Here is a 6,373-nt window from a genome sequence, read left to right as displayed (position 1 = left end):
ATATATATATATATATATGTGTGTGTGGGGCATCGTAGATACGTACGTCTATATGTGTCTGCGTATGTGAGCACCCGGAGCAGCAAACCTACGCACACCACGGCACAACGCAGCGCAATACAGCATAGTACAGTACAGTAGAATACAGTACAGTACAGTACAATATACAGTACAGCACAGTCGTCCGTCGTCACCGCGGACTTGCGGCGTCAGGGACGTGCCGCAGGCGTCGCCACCCCCGTCGTAATTAGTTTCTCTCCTTTTGTTCCGTCTTTTTATATAGATAAGATTGCGATCGTAGGCACAACAGCGCTGCCCGCTTCGTGGAAAACTGAGGAGAATTAATGCAAGATCGCGAGAGGAGACGGATCAGAATTGGATGAAATTCCTCGAGTTCTTGGGAAAACTGGTTAGACCGCTGATATCGCGTTGCGGCATTTGCGCTTAATGTCAAACAGAAATAATAAGTATGCTGTGTAGAGATACGTGTAGTAATTCTCGAACCGCGACTGATTAAAAGTGAATTTAATTGGTGTCAATGGTGTCGTTTTCGTTAGCTAAAAGTTTATCACGTAATTTGCTGTTATAAAGAGAAAAAAAGAAAAAATACATATAATTATCGATATTATACGCATGGATTCAGTTAGGTAAGCATGGGAGTTTTTAGAGTTGAAGAAAACGTAACAAAATTTATTCCTTTTTCGACTTACTATTGCATAAATAATCGCTTTCTAATAGATGATCGCAAATAGTATTCGCAGAGATAAAATGTAATAGACAAGTTCTTGCAGACTTCGTGTTACGTTATGCATGTATTTTTAGCGAGACGATTATGAATCTCGTATCTTCTTTCTCTCTGTCTCTTTTTCTCTTTCTATCTCTGTCTCTCTCTCTTTCCCTCCTCCCCCTCTCTCTCTCTCCGCGGACTGATTACATGCAACTGATAGCTTCGCATCGGCAACTAACCGCTGGCTGGATCGCGCCGAACTATGAATCACACGAGTAGACCAAGTCATATGCTATTTCGGAGTCTCGAGTCGTTTCGCGAGTAGTCAGCGGAGTGAGAAACCAAATTCAATTCTGCGCGTCGTTATTATCATTGTCGTATTATTTTCAACAATAGGGATCAGCGCCTTTGACATTGTCCCTCATTCTTTGTAACGTCGAATCTCATTTTAGCCATTTTGCTTATGTAGAACGTTGCTGTTGTCCGCTATGTTTATTTCTCATTTGCACTTCTTACATATTCCTCTTGCTTATCCCGCAATATCCTTCAACAAATATTAACCCTTAAAATGAATAAGAGGGTCACTCGTGTCTAATTATTTATAACTTTGCATTTCTGCTCACTCCGAAATTTCTAAGGCTTCATATATATTCCAAAAAAAAGTTAGTATAGCAATGGTACCTCAAGATCAATATCAATGAAATTCATCAGTTACTGTCTAAATAGCAGCTGAAGCAAATTGATTTTCGAGTGGACTCTGAACCCTTTTTCACTGGACTTTTTACATAATAAACTAATCTTAATTAATTTTTACGGTTTAAAAGTATAAAATCCCAAATCTTTTAAGGGAAATTTTAAGGGAAAGTTACAATTTCTTAAATGAAATAATAATTTTTGTAAATTCTTATTTAAAAAAATAATTAAAAATAACATATGACTCTTTATTTTTTTACCTCATAATCTATTGGTTGAGACTTAAAAAAACTATATTAATTTTAGAATTTTTTAACACAATTTTAAGTTGATTGGGGCGAAAAAATTCGTTAAACATGAGTAACCATTCTATTCACTATTAAGGTACCGAAAATAAACTTATTCACCGTAAAGATTAATTTTCCGAATAACGTCCAAATGCAAGATCCCAAGGAATCTTGCAGGAAGCGGAAAGAACGTGGCTCTGTACTCCGCATTATTCCGTGAATACCAAGAACTCTCTAATAAACGTTTCTCGAAAGATCATGCTTCTTGTGAGGAATAATACCAGAATATTTTTTGCTTTTTTCGGTCAAGAGAGAGAGAGAGAGAGAATATATCGCATCTCCTTTTCTTTTTTACAAAATTCATCGTTCTCAGATAAAACCTCGACATTTGTACAGTCTAGCATAGACATTCATTTTTAGAATCTAAAGAATTTCGTAGAATGCGGAAAACGCGACTCTGCACTTGTTCATTTTTATCCCAAGAATATTCAGAATCCGTCGAAGGACCGAGCGCGTGGCTCTCCGCGACGAACGGAATCTGATGTTTTTATTCTTCGTGGAGTGTCGCGGGTCGCGGGCGCATCAAGATCGACGAGTGAGAAGGCTCGTAGACAAAGTAGACACATCTGGCGTAACACTGTGCCTCTCTCGTACACCGTGCGTAAACGCTCAGGACGACTCATGCGCGTCACGCACACTTGCATGTGCACACACGCTCTCTCTCTCTTTCTCTCTCTCTCTCTCACTCTCTCGCACTGCATCTGCATAGCCGAGCAGGGGCGGCCGCTCGCTGCACGCCGGGAAAGAGAGGGAGAAAGAGAGAGAGAGAGAGAGAGAGAGAGAGAGAGAGAGAGAGAGAGAGAGAGAGAACCGGAATACTAGATGCGACAATGAACGCGTGAACTGAATCTCGTAATAAAGGATGCGACGAGGATATACGGAGAGAAACAACAAAATAACGACGTGGGATTCGATTTCCCGTCCTCGATGACAAATTTGCTCTCAATAAGCGAATCGCGATGAAGATCCGCAAAACGATTGGCCACGCCTGCGCAAAGCCATGGCTCACAAAAACTATTAATTAAACATTGAAAACATGACAAAGACGAAACTCGCGACCAAGAATGCTTTTCACTTGTATTATTCATTCGTGTTTCGTGCACGGCAGCCGTAACTGGTTAATCGAGTGTCGACAGAACTCTCGCGGTTTCTCTCTGCGGCAAAGATCGTCACTTCTTCTTCTCTTTTTTTTTTTGTGTTTGACCAAATGATCGGTTTGGGACGAGCCGATGCCGCGTGCGGCCCTGCGGCGTGATCCAACACACGCATGCATGGACGAAATAAGAAACGAAAAGGGAGAAGGCAGAGAGAAGAGGAGATAGATATAGAAGAGGAGAAGAGAAACATAGGGCAGACCTGCATGCGTAAGCATGTGCCCGTGCTAAGCTGTACGCGCGCGCGCATGCATGTGTGTGTATGTGTGTGACTAGCGTCGTGTATGCAACGCAACGCCAGCGGCGTACCAATATCGCCCGACCGGGTTCTCGGAATTTCCGACGGCGGTCCAAGAATTATCGCACATTAGATAGACAGACGCTCGCCGATGATATCGCACAAGCGTAACAAACAAACAAACGAATGTCGGAGCGGCGAGGATAAACATAGAAACGCACTTACGCGACGCGCCAAATTTCCTGCCGAGTTGCTCTCTTTTCCTTCCCCGCTGCCCTTCTGCAATTATTACGAAATAAATTACGCGTACGGCCGTATATTGCGTGAACTTTGTAATGCGGCCAGTTGACGTGAACGGGCGCAATAAATCACGCATGCTGTATATTAATCTCACGCACGTGAGACCGCGCAGTGATGGTCATTCGAGCGGAAAAAAGTGGAGGAGCTAATAACGCGATCGCTCTTGAAAATATGAAGAGAAATCTGCACTGGCAATAATAATGATAATAAAGTAGCAAAACAACGGCGCCCACGTGTCGCTAGTTACGGCGTTGGCGGTGAGATGCTGTTGAATGGGCCGCGGCCTATTGGCTGGTCTCGGGTCACGTGCACAGCACTAGACATTCATTCTCCCCTCGCAACTGGTCCGCGTATAATTTGCACACGCATGCTTCGGTTGCGCGCGACCACCACCGCCGCCTCCGCCGATATGACAAGCCCGTTCTCTACAGTCGCGGAGGTGTACGAGCACCTGAGCACACCGCGTAACACAGTAAGATGAATAGGAAAGAGAGAGAAGAGGAAAGACAGAGAGAGAGAAAGAGAGAAAAAGATAGAGAAAGCCGCGGCACCGCTTTGAACGCGCGAGATCGCGGCCCGCCGGGTCGTCCGCAAATAGCACAATCGACCCTCTAACCCTTATCCGGACCACCCCTTCCTCTTACCCTCCCTCCAAACTCGACGAACACGTTATTCTTCCGCGCGTAAAATATAGATACGTTATGCAAGTGTATTAACACGTACATGAATGCGATCGTCTCTGCGCATGATTAATTATTAAATCCGGACCGCGCATAAGAACACGTTCCTCCAACTTGGATGTAGCTCGGATCGATCTCGATGCGAAATTAAACGCGCACAAGTGTGTCTTTTCCGGATGTAATTGATGACCGTGTGTAATTCTACGAAGACAGAGTTGTATGATAATTAACTAAGACTCGACCGAACCAAATCGCAGACTCGAGGGAGAATTCAAGCGCAATCACCGAAGTTTCACGAATAAACAGCTGAATACTTGACTCGATTTTGCTTCGTTCTTTGATATAGTCTTCAATTTATTTATTTAATTAAACGGGAGGATGTTCCTTTAGTATATGAAAAGAGACAATATAAAATACAAAAACGAGAAAGAAAGAGATAAAATCATAAGAAAGATACAAAAAAATAAACAAACATGATCTAAGAGATAAATATAACCATAATTTAGAAAGATTTGTTAGGATGTTTAAACATATACAGAGATCAATAATCATCATAAGTAATATAATAATAATAATAAGTATTAATATCATAATAAGTGGCAATCACATAATCAATGCGTCCTCTCTTTCTATCACTGTCTCTCTCTCTCTCTCTCTCTCTCTCTTTTTCTCTCTCATGTTTCCCTTACATCGCTCCTTCCTATTGTGTATGAGAAAGCATCTTACTCAGCATATTTCTGTCTTTTACTTTTAGCTTTAGCTGCTTCAAGAACGCGCAGTCTATTATTATATATTTATAGTGTACACTCGTTTGCAAAATGATTTGAACACATTTTTCCTATAAAGTTAGGGGCGCATTAAATGACCACAATTGTAAGCCACTGAGCTTACGGACCTGCTAGAGTCCTAAGTTAATCAAGAAGTGACATTGAAAATCGATAGATGCGATATATCGCTATCTTGTTTCTCTATATTTGACACATCTGATCAAAGGGATCTAGTCCCTGGTCATATTGAAAGAAGATATGTAGCAGACAGAAGTCAAGGCAGATTAAAGCAAAATAAAAATTTGCATAAATAGAAGTATTCACGTCATAATTAATAGCTACTTGCTTACATTTTAAACTTATTACATCAAATCGTAGCAAATATTCTTCTGTAACGTCAGCTATGAGTATGTTCTATCGTATCATTAATTTTTACTCATTCACTATAGTAAGAAACAATATAGCGCTGAATCACGTGATTCAATTAATGTATCAGACAGTTTCCTTCAATGTTTCTCTATTTACCTAGGACTTGCGTGGTAATTGGTTTTGACAATAGCCGCAGTGATAGTGCAAAGTGTAAATGTTGTTCCTTTATTATACTCTTATCTGATAGATAAGAATATAATAAAGACACTTACGTTTTTCTTAAATCTTCCGTTACAATTGCAACGTCGGATGTCTCATATATTGTCACTTAGACTCTTGTCATAACGGATTATCGCGCAGGCTCGTGAATAGTGACTCGTGATTATAAACATTTGATACCATAGACTTATATACATAGAGTGAGCATTCCACAAGAAAAATACTTGACCAGAAAATGTCCTGTTAGTGTAGCCATTTGATCTTTGTCTATTTTGTCCATTTTTTAAAAAGTTATGATTGTCAAAGTTTATTTATATAGGAAGAATTTCCTTTAACACTTTTTTCTTTAATAACTTTGAATAATTGTTTCAAAAATCGACTATGATAACGCCTAAAAAATTTATTATAAATTAAGAATATACTTGTCTTTTTATGATTAGAAATTTTTGCAAGAGGTTATCAAGTCTATCATGAAAAAAGAAAGATTTCACTAGAAACGGCTACTGTTTCGTTATTATTTTATTTTTCGTTTCCTAATTTATATAACATTTTTGTTAATATATAATATAAATTTATACTAAATTTTATAATAAAATATTGGAGAACACAAAAAGTTAGAATTTTTAATTTAAACTTCCTATATGCGCAGTAAAGGTATTTTATTTCCTTAAATATTATATCTGTTTTCTATTGCTGAATTGATTGCACTAACTTACACTAGTTCTCTTCTCTTCTTTTTTTTTCAACAAGTCTTAACTGTATATTTGTTTCCTTTTAAGTTTCGCAAGTATATATTATTTTAAAGAACAGATCTCTTGTCTTCAAATATCTTATAAGGAGCAGTTTATATATATATATATATATATATATATATATATA

At 39.2% G+C, this 6,373-nt stretch overlaps 1 protein-coding gene across 7 annotated transcripts in view; it reads right to left on the bottom strand.

The window, feature by feature from the left end:
- LOC116846461 (protein capicua homolog) overlaps positions 1-6,373 on the bottom strand; it is a 121,598-nt gene that overhangs the window by 69,935 nt on the left and 45,290 nt on the right. The window contains exon 2 of one of the 7 annotated variants that reach the window (XM_032820276.1): positions 3,385-3,438. The exons of the other annotated variants lie outside the window; for them this stretch is intronic. The gene's annotated coding sequence lies outside the window, so the exon portion shown is untranslated. The remainder of the gene's footprint in view (positions 1-3,384; positions 3,439-6,373) is intronic. 7 annotated transcript variants of the gene reach the window in all.

Source organism: Odontomachus brunneus, unplaced genomic scaffold, assembly GCF_010583005.1.
Source record: "Odontomachus brunneus isolate Ranch 3 - 2012 unplaced genomic scaffold, Obru_v1 Obru_scaffold_064, whole genome shotgun sequence".
NCBI classification, from domain to species: domain Eukaryota; kingdom Metazoa; phylum Arthropoda; class Insecta; order Hymenoptera; family Formicidae; genus Odontomachus; species Odontomachus brunneus.
Note: the sequence above shows the minus strand (reverse complement) of the source record. Positions and strands in the feature narration are given on the sequence as shown.